This window comes from Polistes fuscatus, unplaced genomic scaffold (assembly GCF_010416935.1).
Source record: "Polistes fuscatus isolate 324 unplaced genomic scaffold, CU_Pfus_HIC Scaffold6, whole genome shotgun sequence".
NCBI classification, from domain to species: Eukaryota; Metazoa; Arthropoda; class Insecta; order Hymenoptera; family Vespidae; genus Polistes; species Polistes fuscatus.
Genome location: NW_025113140.1, coordinates 570296 through 585442, shown reverse-complemented (window position 1 = coordinate 585442; position 15147 = coordinate 570296). Strand labels below are relative to the sequence as shown.

General features: G+C 35.2%; 1 long non-coding RNA gene across 1 annotated transcript; it reads right to left on the bottom strand.

Annotated features, from left to right (window-relative positions):
• Window positions 1-12463: 12463 nt before the first annotated feature.
• On the bottom strand, window positions 12464-14727 carry LOC122522805. The gene is made up of 2 exons (XR_006305169.1): window positions 14157-14727; window positions 12464-12736 (listed from the first exon to the last, which is right to left on the bottom strand). It is a non-coding gene; the product is annotated as an uncharacterized LOC122522805 (long non-coding RNA).
• Window positions 14728-15147: the final 420 nt, after the last annotated feature.

Sequence of the window (15147 nt, the reverse complement as noted above, 5' to 3'; positions counted from 1 at the left end):
CCTATCTCAAATGCGATTTATGAGCTTCCTTGTATCAGAATCGTAAATTATACTATTTATTTATTCTCGATTGATTAGATTCGATGACACGCACCGAACATATTATTTGTGAATCATTGCCAATTTCTATCTTGAATTATGCAAATTCAATCAAACAAATAGGGTCGTGTACGTAATTATGACTGATTTATTATTTTTTATTAAAATTTTATTCAGTAAAAAATTTTAATTTATCATTGCATGATATGCGTTAATATAGTTAAAAATTCAATTTAAAGTATTTTTAAATTATTAAAACTCTCTTTAATCAATTTGCAGTGTTTGATCCGAAACTGGAATTTAAAAAAAAGAAGGAGACTTTTTAGAAAGAGAAATAATTAAATTCGTAACAAACTCTTATTATATCTTTTGTTTCAACCAAAGTTATATCGTCTTAAATGCATTTACGTATACGTTAAAGGAACTGACGGTGTGACTTAGACTTAAGAGCTCTATAAACTCAACAATTTAGAAGAGAAAATAGTTGGCGTCAACAAATAAACGTTTCGGTTTAAGTTCCTTGGATATCTTTGTAACTGTTTCTGACAAGGGAACATTCTTCACCTTCTCTTATATGCTAACAGTTGTTTGACCGCATTTCAACAGTCTCCTTATTTGAATAATTCCCGGAACGAATCCCAAACAGGCTTTGTAGAATTTCAAGCAATTGAGCTAGAACGGATTGTCGCAAAAGTCCAAAGCCTTTCTTCTTCTCATATTCTTAACCAGTCGTTTTAGTTCATAATTTCGGAAAGCGAGCCTTACTCGGGTGGAAGATTATTTGAAATTGAGAAAAGTTGTCCCATAAGTTCCTTCCGTTTTTTTCATGCGAATTCAATAGACGATATTTTGATACTATATAGGACAACCTATAATATTATATTAAAATATTATTTAATAGATATATAAGTGTTAAAGTATCTAATCACATGTGTGCATCACGTTTATCTTACTGAGAAAGAAACAAGAGAGGGATTAACAATATCACGTTTGAGCTATTCCCAAGCCTGCTATTGAGAGAGAGGTGGAGGGTGGTTATAGGGTAAACAATTTCCGTCGGAAACGCCATGCGACAATACTTTTCATAAATTATCATAATCGCCCATCGAATATCAAATATTGACGTGATCCATCCTGAATTCGCCGCAACGTTATCCGGTGACATGAACTATTCAAAAAGTACCGCAAAATTTCACGATTATTTATCATCCCTGGTCGTACATAAGCGACATTTCCACCCTCAGTTTACCCTAATTTCGCTTTACTCGTCTACCCCTGTTCTCTCTCTATCTTTCTCTCTCTAAAATTGTCGGCCAGAATGGTAGTGCCCTCGCAAATTGGATTAGCGCGATACGTTACGTTATTGCAGCCGACCGAAACTCCTGTTCCAACCCTCTCATTGCTATCCCTTTTGGCCTTCAACCTTCCCTTCTTTCATTTCTCGTTCCTCAACGTTGTTGCATTTGGCGGTTTTGTCGCGGTACACTACAATCTCCTTCTTCCTACTACTTGGAAACGTCTAAGAATTTCCATGGGAGTGTCCTCGAGTATGCAAGGATTTATGGATTTCTACTTGGATGATTTTCTAAGATCCGAGTTTCGTAAAGAGTAGTTGATGAATGGAGAATATCAAACCTAATGTAATGAGTTATAAATAATACTGCACATCCTACCAAAAGGGAAAATAATATTTTAATAATATCATTGAAAAAGATTAATTAAAAATAGATAAACATTAAAGAAAATTTAATAATTCGATAACTTTGAATGAAATCAACGGGTTTTGCTGGAAGGGTAGTAAGGTGGTTTACGTCTATCACCATCGTTTTCACCGAGCGTGTAAATTCTATAAAGGAGCTTGTCGTTGGAAAATTAGCGTTTAGATAACGGGAATAATCGTGGTAGACTGAAGCGTAGCAAGTCGAAGGAGAAATTTCGAGGCGTATAAATAAGCGTTGTTGGCGATGATGGTGGTGGTAATGGTGGTGGTTATGTAAGTGAAGGTGAGTCACGTTTAACTCAAGATCTCGAGAGAAACGTCGACGGAGGGTGGATTGGAAAGGTGTCGGAGCTTGGAAGCTAGAAAGAGGGGTGAGGGGTAGAAGAAAGGGGTATTGGGTTATGGGTTGGAGTTAAGGGAGAAGGAGGTCTTGGGTCGCAGGCTTTCTCTCTTAATCGTACTCGCTATGCGACACTTCCAAGTGCTAACCCGAGGCTCTTGTTAGTCGATTTTATATGCAGCTTGCATGCGATGCAACTTAATGCAGCATGTACATACACGTAGGAACGTTCCAGGCTGCAGGTGGCCACCGCGTATTCCGCTCAGCGATCGGCTTAGGTAATACGGTTTAAACCGTGCTGCGTTATCTTGTCTTCGTTCTCTCCCGCCCCTCCCCTCCGCCCTCCTATTTAGCCCTGTTTCTATTTCTCTCTCGATAGTACCTCCTACCACCCTTCCACCTTTTCCGCTTCAACTTAGTAGTTGCAAAGCCGCGAAACGCTGGAGTTGCCTTATAGTTTGAACGAGCGATTTTCGGGCTCTCCTAAGCTTTGCAAAATGCACGTTACGTAGTGGAAAATAATACAACGTTTGATATCGTCATCCTATGGAATCGGAGTTCAAATTTAGGTTCTTTGATGTAGTGTAAGGAAAACAAAAGAAAAATAATAGAAGATATTTTTTAGAAAACGCGGGTTCGTTAAGAAAAATTCGCGCGGTACAAGTGAACAAAACAAAAAAGAAACAAATTCAAATGACTATTTAGCGATTCTCTTTTTCTCTTTTACACTCATTTATCCTGTTTTCCTCTAGCTTTTCTACAGATGAGTTTGGAGTTCTCGTATTTACGAGGAAAAGGTAAATTGCAAAGACGCAATAAGAGGCTCGCTCGCTCGCTCGCTCGCTCGCTCGTCCTTCCAAGTCCCCGGGAAACCTAAAACGTCGTTGAAAATAAGGATATTTATCTTACATTCGTAATGAAAAACTTTCACAGTCAACTGTCTCTTTCTCTTTCTTTTTCTTTTTCTTTTTCTCTTTTAGCAAGAGGATCGAGGAATGAAGGGACGAAGCGACGGCTGGCAAGACGAATGCTTTCCTTGAATTATACGTCAGAACGCTTACCGGGACGAAACTACCAGCTCGACAGGGAAGAAACGTTTATGTCCCATTTATCAGCCGTCGGAGGAGCTAAGGCATTTACCTGCCACCTCCGATCCTCGATCCTCCGGGAGAGAGGATTCGTCTTAATGAAATCGTTTTCTCGATGTCCACGCTTAGATTTCCCTTTCTAATAATTTATCTCTTTCTTTCCTCAATCTCTATCTATCTATCTATATATATATATCTCTCTCTCTCACTCACTTTGTCAATCTTATCTCTCCTTCCTTCGATTTTTGATTAGAACAATTCAACAATTTCCGTCTAATTTTTCGATTTATTATCATATTCTGGACACAAGTAAGGTGTCAAAATATTCGTTCGATCGTAGATTCAGGTGGAATCTTTCATGAGAACGGATAGTCATGAAAATTACTCTTTTATGATTCATGGATTTTCGATAGCGAGAAAATAAAAGGAGAGAAAAAAATAACAGGGAGAGAGTGAACATTTGAGAGATATAGGAAGAAAGATAGAAATAAAGTAAAAGCCAAACTGAACAGGTGTAAGAATAACAAAATTGTGATATATATATACATAAGTAAAAGAAAGTTTGCGTGTAACAGAAAGAAAGAGAGAGAGAGAGAGAGAGGGAGTAAGAGTAAGTGACGATAGCAACGTTGTTAGAACCTTTCAACCCGTTTTCCGCATTTTCATGTTATTCTCATCCTTTTCCTATACCCTTTCTCTCTTTCTCTCGACGATTTACGAACGAGATCGCGAATCTTGGCATCGGTCCACGCCTCGAACGTCGAGCCAATTCAATGTCGACAGTACTGTGGAATATTATTAATTTTCCTCCCGTTTAGTGACACCTCTTTTTTAGTACGAGCCTCTCGCGGTTCCACGGTTTTATGACCTCTCTGTAATGGGATTACCGGATCATCCTGTAAGCTGTTTGGATGGAACCCTCCAACCCTCCCTCCAACCCTCCCTCCATCCTCACCATCCTCTGGGATATTCGAGACTGTGGAAAAGGATTCGGTTCGCTCCATTCGTTTGCCCCTCAATCTATATATATATATATACATACGTGTGTGTGTGTATGTATCTATTTAACGTAGTCGTGCGAGTATCGATATACAAATACATATGTATTTATATACGTAGTAGACATATTGGAGTATGTACGCCAATGGGTTATACGTTTACACGTCGAATAAGCCCGTTGGGGCCGAATTGGATACGACCAGACGAGTATTTGTTTATTTCGAAAATAAATGCGTTAGGTAAAGCAGTCTATGTAAATGGTAGATAACGTTAAAACGATGATAAAAAACATCTATCTCGATATGGAACAATGTTGTAAGTTCTTTTTTTTTCTCTAACTCTCTCTCTTCTTTCTTTTTTTTTGTAAATCTATCTAAATATATTAGGATCTTATTATGAAAAACGTAAATGTACGATTTTGATAAATTGTTTTATATTATTTTACTGAATTCGGCTTTTCAACTAACAAGATCAAACGAGAAAAATCTATCCGATTATTTCTTGTAAGATTGATTTGTTAGAAAAATAGGATTTTTTTTTCCTCTATAAACGTATTTTGTATTTTGAAATTTTCGCGTTAAAAGAAACTGGCTATTGATCAGCTTTCGTGCAAACGAGTTTATGCGAGGAATGTTTGAAAAATTGAATCTTATCCGATATCGTCGAACGGTTGAAATGACCGATGGGGATCGGTGGTTCGAACAAATAACGTTTCTCTGTTTGGATAAATGTCCGAACAAAATGCACGGATAAATGCGAGATGACGCGTGCGTTTGGTGATGGTACCATCGCTTACTCTACGATGATATTCCTCGTATCAGAGATTGATTCGCCAGGGCGTAGTAGTAGTACCCAGGGTCTATCTCATCGAATCTATTGAAATCTCTGTGCATAAATAACCGCACGTGCAATTTGAAAATCGAGGAATACCGGTAACAATCGTGACAGTTATTCCGCGGCAGGAAACTAGTACAACTCGCCAATGGATTTCACATATGAGATATATTATGTAACATATATATTATGAAATTTTCATCTCCGATTGTATTTACGAACGAGACGTACTACTACTATAGCTTCGAAGAAAGATGATTCCATTTGAATTTTAATTCGTTTGTTAGATTCGATGAATTTTTATACAGATTATTTTTGTTTTATACTTAGGATTTGTAATTTAATTAAAAGAAAAAAGGAATCATTGTGTGTTCTTTTATAATGAAAGTGATGTATGCGAGGGAGAAATCAAAAGCTTGATGAATCGTGCTCGCCATCTAAAAAGTATTACGTTTCAAATGAGTATACCAACCGGACTAATAATAACGTGCATACAATACGTGAGCATGGAAAGAAATAAAGGATATTACAAAATACAAAAGAGAGAAAGAGAGAGAATAAAAAAAACTCATGCTCCCTTTTTACCGCGAGTGAATATGTCGTGTTTTGTTTCCAACTTTTTAAAACAATAATAAATTAAAAACGCGAGTTTCCCCTTTCCTTACCCACGGATAGTAGCAACAATGCACACACTCTATCACCAACGTTCCGTTAAATCTGTTACCGTTTAATCCGGCTTTGTGCCATCGTGATCGATGATATACTCAACATTCTTTCTCTTTTTCTTTCTTTCTTTGTATTTTTTTTGCATATATACAATTCGTACCGATGTAAAAATCGCTTTCGCAAACGTGGAAATAAATGTGTTTGATATTATTATACGAATGTGTTATTTAACGTAAGCAATATTCTACACGTATTTAATATTAAAATGTAAAAACAATAATATGCTGTTCGTGTAATATTTTTTATTACGTAATGTCTTAACGTTTTTTTTAATGAAATAATAATAATTACGATATTTTTTTTTTTATTATTGACCACGATGCATTTGCCTTCCTTTTTCAATGAAAATATTCTTTTACAAAATAATACTGGTAAAGTACGTTTAATTTTGAATGTTATAATTTAATTCTCGTTTTTAGGGTGACTTTATTGGAAGATTCACGATAAAAATAAAACTATTGTGTGACAATCCTCGTGTATGGGGTATTCTATAAATGTATGCAATAACATGGGGGAAAAGAGAGGTAGGAATTCTCTAGTACTCGATAACGTCCCATCGACGAACGTAACGAAGGACATCGTTAGCACACCATAACCGTCATTATAGCCGCAAACGACTCATCGTGGACACTTGCTTCGTATACAGTCGTACTTAAACGCGTAAGTTGCGTAAACGGTAACGAAATGGGATCGTTAACGACGTCCTATGACTTCTTCATCGAATATGCGATTAACCTGCGATTTCTCTCTTCATTGAGATCGTCTTTCCTATCTCTTCTATAATATTATAAATTAAATACAAAATTACAATAGCCCCGAAAAGATGCGTTGACTGCATTGAATTGTTTTTTTTTTATCATCTGGTGATTATAAAACAATTGTGTAGTAGTACCGAAAAAAATGTTTAAACTATAACCGATATAACAGTTCTTGACTGTTATTGGTTCTCTTGTCGATGGTTCTAATCGATATATCCTAAAACTGTTTTCAACCCCTGATACTAACTAGCGAAAATCAAGTTGCTCCTCTTCCCTCGTTTTATTAGCGAATTGAAACATAAACCTTGTCTAGACACGAGGACTTTCGTTTCCTCTTCGTATAATCCAACAAACAGTTAACATTCGGCATACCTATCCTACTTGACGCTGCCCTTTTATTACGGAACGGCTTAACGGGGACCGTCTATCATTGCTATCGGTTTATTATAGGAACTGAATTGGTTATACAATGATGCATACCTAACTCGACGAATCGTTTCTGCTTATGATTTCCTCCTACAATTGCATTCGTTTTATTATTTATTATTGTTCGACTTTTTATATATTTCAAAATATTTTATCATTGAATATTCTGATCGTAAGATAGAAGAGCTCAATTATTTCAATTTTTCCTAAGAAATATACATATGAGAAAAACTTCTTAATCTTTGACAATAAAAAATAATTTGATTTAGTAAGAGAAATAATTTAAAGGATAGATTCATTAATGTCGTTTGAATAGACGACTTGTCAAAGTGTTAGTCAATAACCATTTTCTAAGAGACTCTATGAGCGTTTAGGCACAGCCACTAGCTCTTCTATCATGGAACTTTTGGGGGTGGGGTGAGGGGTACACAGGGTGCCGGCGGCATTGGGCGCTTAAGAGAAGAACCGGAAGCTCGGTGAAGCTTTCGCGGTTTGCCTGCTGACTCCACCGCGCGTCTTATCCGTACGGTACTCCAAACTTTGCTAAGTCAATAGAGGCAGTGTTCACCGGATGAGAGGCTTCCGCGTCGTCCTCTTCGATTAGTTTCGTTCCAAAACTTTCTCTCTCTCTCTCTCTGTTGCCTGTTCTAACTAAACTTTTTCAGTCATCATGGCCGAATAGTTTGTCTTTCTTCAACTTCCTTTGGTTTCAAAAATAAAAGAAGCTCGAACCAATCGTTAGACTCGTCTACCAATCGTCAAAACAATTTCGAAGAAATTGTAGAATTACAATAAATGAATTGTTAATTAATGTAATAGATAATACTGGACTAGAAATGATTATGTGCATGGTAAAATAAGTCTAAAGATGGTGTTCAATTTTTTATGCTTTACGTTTCCCAGACAAACTCGTGTTTGTAAATTCTGTTAAATGCACATATACTAAACTATGTACGTCTCTAATAACTTATCAGTTACTAACAACTTCTTCCGCATACGCTTTTGAGTTCATTTGCCTACCGTAAATGTTTGTTTTGTCTTCAGACGCATATGACTCATTGCTTTTACATTTAACCTGTCTCTAGCAATTGAACTGTAACGACGATGCAACTGCAACAGCTAAATTATTAGAGACAGCGATTTCCAGACTCGTCGTCAACCAGACAGAAAGATGATAAAGAGACCAGTTCTGAGAATTAGTTACAACGAGTAAGGTTCCTTCTATAATTATCATAAATTCGATGATACGGAAATGTCTTCTAATTTAGATACACGTTGAAGTTAATTAAATATCGTTTTAATTACTTCATTAAAGAAAAGTCTCGAAATAAAGAAATTTATCGATCATTTGATAAATGATTCGTACCGATTGCGTAAATAAAACATGATCATATATAAATATTATTTTCCTCTCGTGTGTCATAAAAATTCAACAAATTGAGTTTCATAAAATTAACTTTTTAACTAAAGCGAACATATTTAGCAGATATTTAAATAAACCATAACATAAATTACCATCCTTTATTCCGTAATATACTACAGATACGCACATTGACTATTGTGTATCTGTTTTTAGTATTCCAATATTATTTTTATGAGTCGAATGGGACATGAATATTAAATTTGTCTTTTTATAAGCATTAAATTCGAAATGACCTTATCAAAAATCAACATATATGAATATATTTGAAAAAAAAAAGAAAAAAAAGAACTTAAAAAAAAGAAGAGCTCGACATCGATTACATATTAATATATAGATATTTACAATGTATAAATTGGTGCGAATAAGCGTTTCGTCGCAATCGCTAATAATCTTTGTTTCGGCGTAATATTTGTTCGCCCGTAGTAGTTCCCCGTTGAAATAAAACGAAACTCTGAAATCGTCGATACGCGAAATCGTTTTTGCACGTTGCCCGTTATCTGCACATGCAAGCCGGGGTTTAATTGCATACAATTAAGCTGTATTTTATGCTCTTCCGCACGACCGCACGGCACAGACGTGCAGAGGCATTCAATCTCATTACAATCTCAAAAATGGTTTGGATTCGCTAAACGGGAAGGGGTAATCAGCCTCCCGGCACAACGATGCCACGCAATTCGAAAAACGATCGATTATTTCACCGGCAATGCGTTCAATCCACTTAACGGGAGTGGATATTTCCTCCGTACGCCATGGAAATTATGTTCGAAGTTGCGTAATAGCTAAACGATTCCAAGATCTCGGCAAATGATAAAAACCTCTTTATTTATGTATAACGTCAGTTATCCTATGCAATTTTAATCATCTCGGATAATCATCGCTCGTCATTCGAGTACATTATTTTCTCTCAACGTGCAACATAATCAAATAAATATTTATGCCAGTAATTATGACAATAGGACTGAATCCAGGATTCTCAATCGTTGTTCCTTGCAACTCCTTTATAGGAGAGTAAAAAATTATCGCAAAATTAAAATATTCTTCAATACGGAACGATCGAGTATTCATTGAAAACCAATTTAGCAGCGTCTTACGTATAATATTTCTGTGAGTTTAGGATAATGAAAGAAAAAAAAATTCTATAAGATTGAAAAAATATTTGCTCGAGTAAAGAGGTTGCTAAGTGGAAAAAGTTTGAAAATCCTTCGATTAAACCTAAATATTTTATAATACAAATTATTTTTTTTTCTTTATATCAGGGTAACCAATTAATTCATGCACACGTACTTATTGGCAAATATAATAAAATAAATAAGAAGATCTATTTTCTTTTTTTAATTTTTGACTAAATATCTGGCAATTATATTCTGAGAATAATACTAAATAAAAAAAAAAAATCGATCTTTCTCTATTATATTTGCTGTTACAAATTCAACAGAGCCGACGTATAAGAAAAGTTATATCAATGAAAGTTCTTCTCACTCGAGGGAATGAAAACTATGCATAGATTTATATTTGAGTATTGAATGAAATTCTTCTTCTTCTTTTTCTATTTTTCTTTTGTTGGTTTTCTCCTTCTTCGATCTGAACGAGAAATCGCTGGAGGCGATTTATATAAAATTTTCCCGAGAAAAACCAAGAGAGAATTTTTAACAATCTTCACATAGATCTTTTCGATAAAAAAATATCTTTTAGTTAATTGTTTTTTACAATTAGATTGATTTAAAAATATTTTAGTATTCGAGAAAGAATAGTCCAGAAAAATTGCAGTGAAATTAGTACTCGATCTTGCGAAAAGAAAGGAAAAAAATAAAACGAAGAAGATTCGTTCGTAAACGTAAAGTAGTTTTCGTTGAATATAATCCTAATTAATAATTAAATTTAAAGGATATACAAATAAAATAGAAAGTTTTGTAAAAGAATCGTCCCAACGTTGTTAAAAAGAATTGAAACTGGATCGCGAAAAAAAAGCAAAGTTGAAAAGAAAACAAAAGAAAAAAATTCATTCGCCAAATTGTTGATTCGTATCGACGAATATCTCGTTTATCAAAGTCAGTTTTGAACCAGGCAAAGCCTTGTTACTCGCAAAACTTGCGTATGAACTATGTATGATGGAATCAAAGCAATCAACTATTTTTCAAACTCTACTTCTCGATCGTCACTCGTCTCTTTTGCGATTTAACGCGACACCAAATTCATTTTCCTATTTTTCCATTTTTTTTCTTCTTTTTGTAGCAGCAAAAAACGACGCGGGATAGATTTGTTTGTAGTAGGAGAGTTTTGACTACTTTATAACTGTTCTCACTCACTCGCGTGTAACATGATTTGATTATGTAACGAAAGGATTTCTTTACGATTGTCCCTTTTGAATCGATTGTTAATCCTGAGTATTAAACACGCGTATAGTGCTTTTTAAAAATTTTTCCTATACGCTTTTGGATCGTCTACGATGCATAGATCGAATGAATAAAACACTTTTCATCGAAATTGTGTCACTACACCAACGAACAATATTTCTTTTCCATTTCTTTTTTTTTCCTTTCTTTCCTATTGTTATCGGAAAACACAAACCGCAAAAGTTTCAATCTTATGAGTATCAATGACGTATCAAAATGGATGGGATATTACTGCAGTGGCAATTATACGTTGAATTAACGTATCCCAATCCTTTTCTCTCTTTTTTCATTTTTTCAACGATAAAAACATTCGTTTATACGATAATCGAACTGCGTTGGACTAATTGTTCACGTTTCATGCATTTTTTCTTTCAATAATCACTCGTACTCGTTTGCGATCGATCGAACAATGTTTATTACTAATCATTATTATTATATCAACGTGTAAATAGTATATAGAATAGTATTTTAATGCGCGATCAAACGAATAGCTTTGCTAAACTGAATTATTTTTCGTTTGATCAAAATCGTTACATAAATCTATGTAGAAACGTTTCGAATCTCGTTTATACGAAGGGAAAATGGGTGCAAAAGGGACGAAGAGTATTTTCATAGGAAAATTCAAAACACGTAGTAGATATTTTATTTTTTTATTCGTCGATTTCAACGTAGCGTAGGATTACTGTGACTACGAAAAAAAAGGAGGAAGGAACAAAAATAAAATAAAATAAAAATAAAAAATAAAAGGAAAAAAAAAGGCGTGAGAAAGAGAGAGATAGAGAGAGTACACGATGCGCAGAACGAGAACAAATAAAGGGACCGTTCGAAATGGTGGGACATCGCGTTTGGACATCGCCCGGTTTGATAGCAAAGTGCCAAATGGAAAAGCCCTTTTCCCTGGTGTATTTTTCTCCGGCGAAAAGCCGTTTGCAAAACACGCTCGCGAGTCCACGTGTAAAGAGAGAGAAAAAAAAGAAAAAAAAACAAAGAGAGAAAAAGGAAGAAGGAGAGTTTCATTGACGGGGGAATGGGTGAAGGGCGGCGACGGGGAGGAGGAGGGGGGTAAGGGAAGAAGGAAATAATTTATTCGAGACGAAAGCTCGCCGCCTTCGACTCCGTCGCAAGACGGTGTCGTGACCGATCTTAAATGAAAATGATTTCCCTCGGGTAAGAAAGTAGAAGGGCCGACGGAGAGAACGAACGAACGTTGGAATAAAAAGAGGAAATAAAAGAAAAAAGAAAAGAAAAACCCGTAAGAGAAAGAAGAAACGGAGAAAAAGAAAAGCGAGTAACTGTGTCTTAGGTTAAATCTCAGTCAGACTACGTAAGAGTCGCATCCCACTTTTCCATTCGTATATTTTTCCCGAGAAGTACGAACGGAATATAAATTTTGACGAATTAATGTTGTTCGTCTCATTGCGGATTTACTACGAGCCAAAGTCTTTTCCCATATGGGGAAGGAAGGGAATACATTTTTAAATATATTTTGAGAACGTTTACAGCGATTTGCGTACGGAGTTTTGCAATTGTTTCAACGATAACTTGAAAATTTATTTGAACCTAATTTTGAATCGAGTATCGATCATTCTAAACAACATCTGATCCGACGTTTACAAATTTTCTGCATCTACGATAATTGGAAAATTAACGTATCCCGTTTCTATCTGATCTGTCACAATTTTTACGTTTCTCTTTATCTTTGATATTATTTTATTCATTTTTGAAGTCTCTAATGTACGTTGAGAAGATCGTAGAGATGGAAAGTACAAGAGAGGGAAGGAGGAGAAGGAAGAGGAGGAGGAATGAGAAGTCGCCTCTCGGGGCCTATTTGTAAATCAGTTCCCGGTTGCAGGATTCTGATAAACGTCCTCGTTACGCGAAAACGTGCCGGCGTCGCGATTATTTAACATCACGATGCTTGGAAGCAGGCAACCAGGTCCGAAACATTTGTCTCTTGATACCCCTTGTCTCTCGCTCATGAAACCGTATCCTACAATACATTGAACAACGTTACGAACCCTTCCTTCTTTGTTTAATGTTCTAATAATATGTATTAATATAATATTTTATTTTTATAAAATTCAAGCGACATTTTTACATTTTATATTCCCGCGCATAATCGCGAACATATGTAAATCGATGAATGTAAAGTTAGCTGATCGAAATGGTTGAGGCAAATTTTTGTTCGCGCGAAAGACGTATGGATGGTCGTAAAAATAGAAGAAAAAAAAAAGTCGAGTTTAGTACACTAGCCGAGTCTTGGGGTCCCTCGATTCTTCTTTCTTTTTTATTTCCCTTCGATAGAAGAGGGCTCGTACGCCCTTCCGCTTTCAGCATTATCCATATTTATCCGTCATAGTAGGAACAGCCCTAAGAGCACACAATTTTAGGGAGATCGATCGATCGAGTACATCGACGTCATCGTCCTCGTTGCTACGGGACCACCTAATGGAGCATTGTTGACGCGACGTTGACGAAGACGTTGAAGGATCGAAAAGAAATTTTTACCCTAGCTAAATCGAACGTTACAACGCCGTTTGCGACGATAAACCAATTAGTTGCTCTAAAAGCTTCTTTCTTTACTTCTCTTTTAAAACCGAAATCACGTTTAAAATATAAACGTTACGTTTTTATATTATACGTAAATATCAAATTGATTAAACATTTAAATACGTTAACGAACAAATCCGAATTGTGGTGCTCAAAAGTTTCGTCGTTTTTTTCTTCTACGGAACGAGCATAATTTATGGCCACGTTAGATTGAATTTTATTTGAAAGGATTTTAGATTCAATACGATTAAAATTATACAAATTAAAAATATTACTTGTTTTATAATTGTACAAATATAATGTGTAAACATTCGTAAAAATATTCCTACAAATTTAAAGTCAATCGATCGAGCCTTTCTACGCATAAGAAATAAAAACAAAGCCTAATAGAAAAAGTTTTGGAATATATTGAAGTATTGTATTCAAAGATATTCATCTTTTAAATTATTCACTATATCAAGAGTATAGGGAATTCTCTGTGATCCTACCTGAGAAACATTTAGAAACTCGTATTTGGTTGATAGCAAAAGAATATCAAGTCTGAATAAGGAAATAAGAATTCATACATATTTATAACACTATTTCAACGAATGGAATTTTAAAGCTATTTTTTTTTTTACGATTTACGGTAAATTTGCTTATTCGCCTTTTTTTCTCTCTTTTTTTTTTAAATCGAACTGAAAATATTTCAAATACTAATGCCGAAATGAAACATGAAATAAAAAATCTATAAATAATTTATAAATAGTGTCGATGATTTTAGGATGACTAATGGATCCTGAGAGGATCTTAATTTTTTTATCTATTTTTTTTTGTATATCTTAGAAAAAAAAGGATATAATGAGAAGAACAGTACCCACCTCTACACGGAAGAGATCGTTCGATTTCGATCAGTATCGAAAGAAGGCAAGATTACGAAGCAGGTAGTAGAAAATTTCGACCTAGTGTTCTCGTATCCGTTCGGATGATGAACGAGTGAAGTTAGCTTTTTTGCTTGGAAGATTTGCCGTTACGGTTATGTCTATTTGATTAATGTCCGCCTGTCCTTTTTGTCAAAGTCCTTGCTCCTCAAAAATCTCGAGGGTCGTGGGCCGGAAAAGTTTTCGAGTGGTTCGTTGATTAATGTCCTTCTTCCAGGAGGTTCTTCCGCTTTTTTTTTCCACGATTCTCTGACTTTTTATTCTCTTATAGGAAATGTCCTTCGAATTCGGGTAGTTCGTTCGTCGCTTGTTACAAGATAGAAACGTTAATTCTTGTCGAATAGGATGAGAAGGAATAAGGAAAAGAGCGGCAAATGTTGGGGATGTATCCTTTGGTACGGAACTGTAATTAAAATGGAGAGGTTGTTGTTCGAATGAGAATGAGATAAAGGACGCAAACACTTTTATACTATTTTTAGAATACTACTTTCTCTATTCCTCCAAAACAGTGGTTCTTTACATTTACGTTTGACTAAAAAAATAACAAAAATCTTCGTTACAGAAAATAATGTAAATAAAATATTTGAAGGGTTCTTGAAAGCATCCTAGAATATTCCAAATTTTTTCTATATTTCGTGTATTTAATTTTAGATAAAAGTGTTTAATTAGACGATCTTTAAAAAGTATATATTGTGCACTGTCGTTAAAAAAAAAAAGGGAGGAATGAGATCCAAAAGGTTGAGAGCTCCTGCCCAAGAGGAAAGTATAAAGCAATCGAAAGAAAGAGGTAGGAAAAGAAGGAGCGAAAAAGAAAGATAAAGAAAGAGAGTGATGAAAGAAGAAAAGTACCAACCATGAGGGTTTTTACAGTGCAAAGGAACGAAAGGGTTTACTTTCGCAATAACGATAGAGTGGATGAGCTAGCACGAAA